This window comes from Phacochoerus africanus, chromosome 1, assembly GCF_016906955.1.
Source record: "Phacochoerus africanus isolate WHEZ1 chromosome 1, ROS_Pafr_v1, whole genome shotgun sequence".
NCBI classification, from domain to species: Eukaryota; Metazoa; Chordata; class Mammalia; order Artiodactyla; family Suidae; genus Phacochoerus; species Phacochoerus africanus.
The window spans coordinates 112929813-112941016 of NC_062544.1; positions in this window are offsets into that span (position 1 = coordinate 112929813).

The following is an 11204-nucleotide window of genomic DNA, read 5'->3' on the forward strand; positions in this document are numbered from 1 at the left end:
GGGGCTGAGCTCACCCAGGGCTCTCAGGAGGAGGCAGGGAATGTTCACATGCCCTCACCCAACCTCCCAAAAGGTGAAGGGGAACTTTCCAGCAGGAGACACAACCAGGGGCAAAGCCCTTGCATCTGCTTAGTCTCTGAACTACTTTTAGTCCCTGAATCACTTTCACCTAGTGTAAAGAGGAAACAGGCTCAAAGCAGAGCAGTTGCTGGGGGTTACCAGGCTGGAAGGTGCTGACCCTAGGTCCTAACCCAGGTACCCTGCCCAACTGACACCTGGACCAAAGGGACTCAGTGGAGGTGGGTCCTTAGCTGCAGGCACAGGATCAGGCTCTGGTTTGGGCAGCTCCGGCTGATGGGTTGGGGGTGGAGCAGCGAGCTGGGCCTTGGGATACCACAGCCCTCCCCCTTCCCCAGCCCCCCACTGCCCTGGGGAGAGAGAACACTGACAGGGAGAGGCAGGATAAAAGACAACTGCAGACAAAGCAAGGCCCGGAAGATGCGGGGAAGAAGATCCGGAAAGGTCTGCCATGGCAAGATAAGGCAGGGCAGGGACGGCAGGGACGGCAGGGACGGCAGGGTCTTGGGGAATAGGTTCTGCTTCAGCCCCTGGCTGCTTGAGAGATAAGACAGCCAAGCAGCAGTGGGTGAATTTTGCACACTGAATGGGGAGGCGAGGCCCAGACAGGACTGCCAGGCACCCCTTGCCAGCTTTTCAGACAGACTGAGCAGCACCCCCACCTGCTCCTGCCCTGAGTCTGGTGCACCCAGGTCAGGATCCCAGCTCCAGGCAGGCACCACCACCCCTTCTGCTGGATGAAGCTATTTGAGAATGATTCATGAATGCCGTTAAAGGTCCCCGTCCCCCCCCCCCCCCCCCCCCCCCCCCCCCCCCCCCCGTCCCCTTGCTTGGGTAGGAATGGCGGGGTGGGTAGTGGGAGGAGTGCAAATTTGGGAGTCCTGGCCTGCTTCCATAGGGTGGGGTTAAACACAGCCAAGTGCCCCAGGACACTGGCTCCAGATCTGCAGGCTGGAGCAAGGCAAGGCTGGGCCCAAAGCTTGGGGGATACCCAGGCGGGGGCTGCTGCTTCTTTCTCCCCATGTCCTAGTCTGTACTCACAAGCATGCGAGAGTGTGCCTGCACATGCACGCACAGGCCTGAATAGTCTTCCAGCGGCAGAAACTTCTCTGGCACCCTCAACAGTGTGTGTGTGTGTGTGTGTGTGTTGGGGGGTAGGACATGCAGATGCCTGCAGACCCCAACCTCCCCCAACCCCACCCATGCGTGAAGCACACAAGTTCACACATACCTCTTTCCAACCAACTGCACATGGGCAGGCCAGGTCCAGTCCTGAAAGCTCGCCCCTGCACACACTTAGAGCCTGTTCTGGCCCAAGGGCGCGGGAATCAGACTCTTGCTACCCCCTAAAGGAAGGAAGACTGGTCTGGCAGCCCCACTGGAAGCTGGGAAGAAGGAGGGAGACCCTAGGCCACAGTGGAGCAGGGCTCAGCTGGCAGAACAGAGGCACACCCTGTGCTCGCACGCAGTCACTCTGCAGCTTCCCCCTTCCAAAGTAGGTGGATCTTGGGGGTTTCCACCTTAAACGGGCTCCTAAGCTTAATGGGGGCAGAGCTGAAGGGAGAGGGGAGGCTGAGGAAAGGGACACATTGCTCCTGAAACATTGGCTCAGAGCTCATAATCTCCCCTTCTGTTACCACACTAGGTAAGGAACAGCAGCAGCCTTCTCAAACAGACTGGTAAACTGAGGCTCAGAGGTGGGCAGCTACTGCACACTTGACTGATAGGGGTCATTCACAGCTTCTGGTACCCAAGGCTCCTATCCCTGCCCCTAATCATCTCCGTGGGTTGGTGTCCTTTGTCACCCAAGATTGGCTTCTCCCCTCAGACTGGGAGACCCTAGGATCACCCCCTCAGCAAGCAGTCCCCAGAATCAGCTGGGTTCTGCCTTCTCCCTCAGACTGGAATCTCCTAGGCCTGGGCACCCCAGCATGGGTTTGGCTGGGCCTCTCCTCTCAGACTAGGATGGAGCCCCAGCCTGAGCCCCTGAGGCTCTACCAGGCTCAGATGCAAAAACGTGAGCAGCAACCACACACTGCTGTCCTCCCCCCTCTCAGATTTTTCTGGTTCTTATTAATGTAAATGAAATCTGCTCAGCGTCCTTAATGGAAAGCGTTCCTGGAATTTGTGCAAACGTGGTGGGGGTGGGGGGCAACCTGAGATTAACTCTTGTGCAGCCAGACAGACATTCCTCAGGCTGCACAGTGACCCTCAGGTTTCAGGCTGGGTTGGGGCTTGGTGGAACCAGGACTGTCCCTCAGCCCCTGCCAGAATCTTGTCCAGGAACATTAAGGGCAGCAGAGCACCATATATATTCTACCCTTTGTCCTGAGACCAGTGGGGCAGTCCAGAGGTTTCTCAGAGCCTGAGGAAGATGGCCTTGACAGGAAATGGGGAGCCCTCGAGGGAGGGGCCCAGCCAAAGCCCACAGGGGTAAGGGGTCTGAGGAGGGTGGCAACTGCTGGTCTGGCTGCCCATCCTGTCCTCATCTGGCTCTGTCCTGGGTTGGAGGGGGACCCAGGCAGCAGACCCTGTCTTTTTGAACCTCTGCACCCTGCAGGGAGAAGACCCCTCCTCTGTGGCGCCCCCACTTCCTCCTCCGCCAACCTTACTCCTGTGATAGATCTGCCAGGACAATTATCTTCCTAACCGTGGGGTCAGAGAGAGAAGCTGGAGACCCCAGAGTGGGTGCCCAGGGACGATTGGCTGTGAGGGTAGGGGGCAGAGAAGCCCTGGCCTGGAGCCCACACCTGGCCCTGCCTGGCTCCCTCGGCAAAATCTGGATGCTTGTTCTGGCACAGCCTTCCCCGCCCAGCCCGCCCGCCGCTGGCCCCAGTAGATCCCTGTTTTACTGCCTTTCGTAGCCAGGACGGGGATGTCTGCTTCATTGGCGGGGGTAGGGGAAGAGTCTAAGATTTCAATTTCTCCCAGGTGTGGCTCAGTCTGGAGGATGCCTTGGGGAGGCTGGCTGAGGGGCCAGCACCTGGGGGGGAGGGCAGTGCAGAGAGGGGGAGGGGCTCAGGAAGGGGAGGAGGCTGCAGAGGGGGTCTCCAAGAGGGAAAGGGGGCTTGACGGGGTGGGTTGGAGGGGCAGGGGACTCAAAGTGGGACTGACTTCAATGGGGGACAATAGGCTGACAGTCCTCCCTCCCACCCACACCTGTCAGGCAGGCTGGGGGAGGGGGACTGACCCACTTAGCTGCCTCCCCTCTCAGGCTTCCACTAATGAGCGCTCAGGGCTTTGGGAGGCAGCCTTCTCCCCCCACCCCAGGCTGTGCCTGAGGCTGTCCCTTCCCCCCAGCCCCTCATTATCTACTGGGGTGCTTATTGGCTCTGGCTGCCCCCCTGATCTGCAGCTATGCCTGCCTGTGTCAGTGAGGAGGCTCTGGGCCCCCAAATGTGCCCTCTCTGCACCAGCTCCCCTACACCCCCAGGGCTGGGAGACAAAGGCTCCGGCTCCCTGCTGTGCAGCTGGGCTCTGAGCAGAGGGCTTTGATTCCACCTATGGGCCCCAGCAGCATGCCAATGAGGGAGGCTCGGGAGACCTGGAGCAGAGGCGCTGGCAGGACCCCTGGGAGAGGGGGTCCGCTCTGCTCACCAGAGGACTTTCTGGCAGCTGTGGTCAGCCGTGCTTGACCAGGGGAGGGGACCCATGGTGGGTGAGGTGGGGGCGGCTCCCAAATGTGTGAAGGATGGAGAGTAGGGAGTGCCATTGGGGGGCGCAGTTCTGGGAGGAAGGTGTGGGGTTAGGAGAGCCGGTGGGGAGGTGGGGAGAAGTTTACATGGGCCAGGATCCTTATGGACAGTGTCGTGGGGGATCACGGCTCTGGAAGGACGATGCCCGTAGGAGCGTGAACGGGGAGGTTGTGCTGCGGGAAGGGCAGCATAGTTCTGGGAGGATTGTCTAGGGAGCACGAGAGTGAGAGTGTGGTCTGGGGGTGCTGATGTGTGTGGGTGGCACAGCTCACAAAGATATTCTGTCAGAAGACAGTCCAGCAAGGAGGCGGCCATGTCTCTGGTACCCTGGGCCTCTTCTGACTCCTCCTCCCCCACATTCCTGGGGTGCATGGGGAAGTCTGGTTGCCAGAGCATGCCCAAGGGCCCCCAGGCTTCCTCTGGCTCTGTCCCGCTGTCCATCTGCCTGCCCCTTCCCCAAGGATCCCAAGGCCCAGGTGGCACTCTCCCCTCGCAGCAGCACCCTCATTAGGAAAGGGCTTTGAGATCCTTCTGCCCCAACCCCCACCTCCAAGCCAGCTGCAGGCTCTGGCCCCTAGAGCCTGATAAATATTTATGACAAGATAAGTAGGATCTGCCAGGTCCCAGCCCAAACCTTTGTCCTGGGAGCTAGATGGCAAGGCAAGGCCAAAACCTCAGGACTTGAGTGTCTGGGGCAGAGCTGGGTCTCTGGTTCCGGTGGGTAGGGGCAGGCCTGATTGAGTAGGCCTCCTGGGCCCTTCCTAGGGAGGGGGCTGGGCTGCTGCTGGATCCCCAGGTGAGTGAGGGGGTTTTCTTCAAGGTGCCTCACTGGCCTAGGTCACTCTCCCCCAACCTGGCAGGTCTTGTTTGGGAGGGGCGAGGGAAGCATGGGTTTACACCAAACTTGGGACCCCTTTAATTCCACTGGGAACAACTGCTGTACCCAGGGTGGGGTTAAAGCCACACCTAGGGGCAGTTCTGAGCTCAGGGAAAGAAGCCCTGAAATTGAAGAGGGTATGACGACCAATTTTTTTTCTGGCTACACCCACAGCATATGAGAAGTTCCTGGGGACCAGAGATCAGATCGAACCTGTGACATAGCAGTGACCTGAGCCACAGCAGTGACAGCAGGAAACTTCGGGAATGAATACCATTGATGGTGAGTCCAAACTCTGGGTGTTCTAGCTGAAGAGGTGTGGCTCATGTGATCCAAGGGGGTCACCCATGGATTCCAACCCTGCCTAGAGTGTGTAACCCTCACAAGGCAGCCAAGCTGGGCTCAGGGCTGCTGAAGAGCAGGTGAGGGCAGCCTACGGAGGCCTGGAGGAGGAGTCCCCACTTCCCTCACTCTAGGGCTCCTGCCTAGTGGGCCCCTGATCTTTGTCCTTCCTGGGAGCTGGGTGCCACCTGACCAAGCCCTCGGAGAGAAAGGCCAGGCTCCTTGTGGTGCAGGTCAGAGGCCCAGACAAACCAGAAGGGTTTGGCCTCTTACATGTGGCCCCAGGTGCTCCTGGGGTATCAAGGGCTGGCCTGAAGCTGCAGCCACTGACTGCACCCTACGTGGCAGGTGTGGGCATGACGAGGGAGATGGAGACTAAAGCAAACTGGGACCCAACTGGAGCACCCTTATGGGCCCTGCTCTGAAGAGGGGACAGCCACCTTGTGTGGAGGCTGGGGAGCTCCCAAATCCCTAAGGGCCAGCTCTGCTGTTCCTATGGTCCCTGTGTGTGTGCCCACATGTGTCAGTGAGAGGTTTGGGGCCTGGGTTAGGGTCAGTGCCCTCTCCCCACCAGTCATAACTCCAGCCACCTTCCCAGTGTTGCCTGATAATAGCCCCATCTGACCCCAGTCAGGCGCTTCCTTCCCACAGCCTGCAGAGCAGGGAGGATGTGGGCTGTGAGGGGCTCCTGGAGCCTTTGCCAGGATGGTTTTGTGTTTAGCATCAGCTGTTCAGACCTCAGAATTCCTTAACCTGGGCCAACTGGGCTAGTGGGGAGGCAGGATCCTGAGGGGGCTGCTCTGGGCTGGATCTCCCTTCCCAGGGCTAGACAGAGAAGCTTCTACAGATGTTGGCCCCTTCTGGGCTCAGCTTACCTACCTGTGACAGAGGCAGGTGGACTGGGAAGCCAGGGAAGGAAATCTTCTCTTTCACCCACTGGTACCCAGCCTCCAAGAAGAACAGGCCCTGAGACAACCATAAGGAAGAGCAGGAGGCATTAGGGTCCCTTGGGGTCTTCTCCAGATTCAGGAAGCATCTCCTACCTGCCTGAGGGCTGCTTTTTCTCCTAGATGGACTTGCTCTTCTCCCCACCCATCCCAGGTAGTCACTGGGGTCACTCAGCATCCCACATGCTCTGTGCCATGCTCTCAGCAGAAGGGAATTCTGGGGGTGGGTCTGGGAATCTGGAGTGTAACAAGTCTGCTTGCGGCGGACAGACTGGGAAGGTAGACATCCTCACATCCTTTACTGACTGTCCTGCATAAACATACACACACAGGCACACACATGCACGTGTACACACATGTCTCCAAGGCCACAGGCAGCCCATATATTCTCTGAACTTGGCTACGCTAATGCATTAATGGAAAAGCCTGAGACTCGGAGCCAAGTTGCTCCCAGGTGTGTTTAACAAGCATCTTCTGGCGTCACTTGAAGCCCCAGAGACAGACTCTGATGGTAGGATGTCAGGCCTCAGGGCCAATGAGCCTGAGTGTCCAGTCCCTGAGTGTGAGAGGGTCACTTGGGACCCGTGGATGCAGAGGTCAGTCCTGAGCCCACATCAGGACCTATCAAATGCGACCTGTGCTTCTGGCTGCCAGGCTGTCCTCGGGTTTCTGAAAGAGTTCTTGGCAGTGACAGAAGAGGAGATTTTCTGTCCTGCCTGGACCCTGGACCAAGGTTATGATAATAGGTCTGGAGTCCTGGAGGTTATAGGCTCTTGGAGGAGAGGACTGCTACCTAGAGAAGCCATCTTCCAGGTGTGTGGTCATCTCCCAGGTGTACACATGTAGCTGTCCTCGGGGTATATTTTCATTGTTGTCCTCCAGGCCTCCTGTGGGTGATTCCTGCCGATACAATTCTTTCTTGGGGCCCAGTGACTGTGATGGTGACTCCCAGACTGCCACTCCCTGAGGTCAGGAGCAGACTTGAATGGTCTTCAAGCCCCAGGCTCTCAGTTAAGCAGGCTCAGGATCCCACTCAAGGCTACTATAGGCCAGAGACATGTGAGAAAGGAGTGGGTGGGGAGGTGTGAGGGGATCATTCCTGACAATATTTTCTTCTCTGACCCCACTGCCAGAGAAGGCAATCAGTCTGGCCTTCTGGAAGTGTGGGGGTGGGTGATCCCAGGCTGGATAGCACCCCCCCCAAAAAAAACCCTGCTCCAACCCAGGCTCAGCCTCCTCCACCCACCCCCTCCGGCCACCTCCCAAATCCCCAATCCCGGCAGCAGACCTCCGTGTTTGCTTGTTGCCATGGCAATGGGATGCACCTTTCTGTTACCATGGCAACCAGCCAGGGGTTTTTAAAATTCAGTTGAGGTAATTTCCACCCCTCAATCCTCATCCTCAGACACCTCATTCTTCTCTTTTCTTCTCTGAATCTTAGAAGGTGGGGGGAGCCCATAGCCACCAGTCAGAGGTGGAAGATCAGAGGGACCAGTAGGAAGACTTTGGCCCCATTCTTTCCTGACTCCTCCATGTGGACTAGACCTCAGAGAATAGGGCAGCCTCTTCCCCATTCTCTTTCCAGATCAGGTCCATGGTGGGAAGATGAGGGATTTGCATGGCTGGGCGGACAGAGGCCAGCACACCTGGGAGGCCTGGTTGAGGGTATGGTCTGCACAGCTATGCAGGAGCAGGGGGAGTCAGCGGGGACCCTCCCAGACCTCCCCCTTTGTTTCCAAGGCTTCTATGAGGATCTCAAGATGCTAGGGCCCAGACCCCAAGACAATAGGGGGCCGATGTTCTTTATGCTGTGTCCTGGTGCTAAGGAGCTTAGCTTAGTGGAACTCTGGGCTGGCTGGATTTGGGCAGAGGGCATCCAAGAAGGATGGAGGGAGAGAGATGTAGATACTGCCCTGTACCTACCCTTACTTAGGGTCCTCTTTCCCCAGGAATCAGGGCTTCACTGGTCTGGTCATTGTAAATTCATGAGGCCCAGCATTCCCTCCTGCCCTCACCGGCTTCCTGATTGGAAGAAGAAGAGCCAACAGCCCAGGACAGACAGGTGGATGCCCCCCTGAGCAGAGTAGACTGAGTTTAGGGGATGATGGGGCCCCAGGCCCATACTCTGGATTTCCTGTTGTGGTACAGTGGAAATGAATCCAACTAGTATCCATGAGGATGATGGGGTTTTTTTGTTTTTTGTGTGTGTGTTTTGTTTTGTTTTTTGTTTTTTGCCTTTTCTAGGGCCGCTCCTGAGGCATGTGGAGGTTCCCAGGCTAGGGGTCTAATCGGAGCTGTAGCTGCTGGCATACGCCACAGCCACAGCAACACCAGATCTGAGCCGCATCTGTGACCTACACCACAGCTCATGGCAAAGCGGGATCCTTAACCCACTGAGAGAGGCCAGGGATCGAACCCGCAACCTCATGGTTCCTAGTCAGATTCGTTAACCACTGAGCCACGATGGGAACTCCCAAAGATGGGGTTTTGATCCTTGGCCTCGCTCAGTGGGTTAGGGATCCTACGTTGTCATGAGCTGTGGTGTAGGTGGCAGACACAGCTTGAAACCCGAGTCGCTGTGGCTGTGACCTAGGCCGAAGGCTGGCAGCTGCAGCTCCAATTCACCCCCTAGCCTGGGAACTTCCATATGCCTCAAGTACGGCCCTAAAAGAAGAAAAAAAAACCAGCCCAGGCCCCATCATGCCTCATGTGCATGTAATTCCTTCACACTTTGACTTGTCTCTGTGGCAGGTTCATGCCCTACAGGTGAGGCCATGCCTCAAGAAGTGGATTCAAGGAGGGAGAAGTTGGGAAGAATCCTGCAAGCAAGAGCACCCTCCCCACCTCCCCTGTTCTCTCCCTATGCCTGTCCTTCCACCCCATCCATCAGATGGGTAGAGGGGTCTCCCCAGGATGAATGCGGAGGGACGGCAGGGCCAGCAGGTGGGTACCAAGGCCAAAGGGAAGTCACTACCAGCTTCTCTGTCCCTTGAGCTCAAGGCCCAAGACCCTATAGCAACAACGCTTCTGAGGACACAGATGGACAGGCCAACCTAGGAGGGTTACAGAGAAGCCCCCAGGTTGAGGCCCAGGCTGCCTGAGTCCCTACTCCCTTCTCCCCGCCTCACCCCAGGCAGGGAAGTTTTGTTCGGGTTAACTGCCCTCCCCAATCTATTATACAGCAGCCCCAGCCAGGGTCCACTCCACCCAGGGGTGGGGTTCCCTGATGTCCTTCCCAAGGACCCACAAAGGCCCTTCCAGAGTCCACAAGTGCCCAAACACCTGGATCTATGGCCCCCCACGTGCAGGCTAATAAGGTCTGTGTTTGACACTTTTCCTGAGTTATTATTCCCACTAGCCCTGCAGGCTCCACTGGCCCAGACAAAGCCACAGGGCTGTCCATGGCAAGCATGGTTAACTCTTCTCTGTTCCCCTGTCAGCAGATGGGAGAGCTGGGGGAGGGGGGGTTAAACCAGAGAACTCTGGGAAGGAGGGGATGGGGTGAGGTTGAAGAGGAACAGGACAGAGGAGTGTCATGGCCACCCCACCACCACCCTCCCACTTGCCCACTTTTCTCTCAGTCCCTGTTCCTCCCAGGTTCCCAGACCAGGGAAACCACAGGCTCGGCTGGGGAGGAGGGAGCCCAGCCCAAGCCCATGGTGAGAGTGGGGATGTCTCAGGTGGAACACCCTGGTAGCACCTCCAAGTGCTTATCACCCTGGCACCTCCCCTCCAAAAACATCTACTAACCCTGGCAAGCTTGTGCAACACTGGAGCCCCCTCTGCAGTCAGAGGAGTCAGGGCAGACCACCCCATCCTGGGATACCTGATGGCCTTGTTTCTGGGCACCTTCTCTCCTCTAGGATCAGACACAGCACCCTGTCCCTCACACGTTGGCTGTGTCACTCACATCATGTAGGGAGCTGGCCTCATACTCCACAGGTCATATCCTTGGACCAGTCTGATGCCTGAACATCAGGAGACCCCCAAATTGCCCAGCCTCACTGGAGAGGGGCCCCAGGGGCTTCAGCACCAGGAATGAGGGCCCAGAAGCCTGCCTCCCCAGGGGGCATTTAAAGGAGAAGCTGAGGAAATGCCAGCAACTATTTATAGCCTGTGGGATATGCCAGCCCCAGCCCATGCCCTCGTTTTCCTGCCAGCCACTTGCCCCCCGCCCCGTGGAGTGAGCATCGCTGTGCTGTGCTAGAGCAGAGACCCCCAAAGACTCAGAGCAGACTTCTCTGAAATGCCACAGCTCAGGACCTGCACAGTCTTGGGAACTGGGCCATGGGGGCAGGGAGCAGCGCCTGACCCAGGGCACGGCATGGTGGGGGCGGGGTACTGGAATGGGAACATTTACTCTGAAAGCCAGGCCAGCTTCCCATTGGGCAGGCCTGGCCAATGGGAAGGGGTAGTCAGATAGGCCTCCTGGTAGGGGAGTGGATTCCAGTTCCCTCTGCATGGAGCTAAGGCCGTCCAATTATCTGTAGGTTTGGGCACAGGGTGGTTGTCTTGGGAGCTCTAGGATGCAGGTCCGTCCCCAGCCATGCACAGTGGCTTAAGTATCCAGCGTTGCCGCAGCTGCAGATTAGGTTGTGACTGCCACTCACATCTGATCCCTGGCCAGGGAACTCCATATGCCCCAAGGCAGCCAAAAATGGGAAAAAAAAAAAAAAAAGTGGAGGGTAAAAATTGTCCTGCCAGCTCCTGTTTAGGAGCCTCAGCCACAGGAGCAGGGAGCAGATCAGAGCTGGGGATGTGAGGGGCACTGGGTGTCCCTGAGGCTGGTCCCCACCCCTAGCTGAGTGGACTGGAGATCAGAGGCTTAGGAACCCCTCCCAACCCAGCCACCTGATGAGAGTGCTTTCCACTGAGCCCCTCCAGGAGCACCCCTGAGCCCTGACCTCCCAACTACTCCGTATCCAGATGCTCTGACAGCCCATCTATCTTGGGTCTCTCTGGGTTTCTGTGGGGCCCAGGGGCATGGCATCTGTTTCCTTAGTCCTAAGCCTGTCCTCCAGGAAGATTCTGAGCTCTGGGAAGGCAGAAACCAAGCTGGCCAATGTCCATACCCTCCCCACCCACTGCCCATACCAGGGCCCAGGAAAAAGAAGGACACATGGACCATTCTGTGTGAGGCAATGAATGATTTTGCCTTAAAGCAATGGAAATGTATCTGTACTTTGCGATCAGTCCGTTGACTGAGTTGTTATCCAGTGCTGCCCAGATCTGGGGACCAAATGTGACTGAGACAGATGTGGTTTC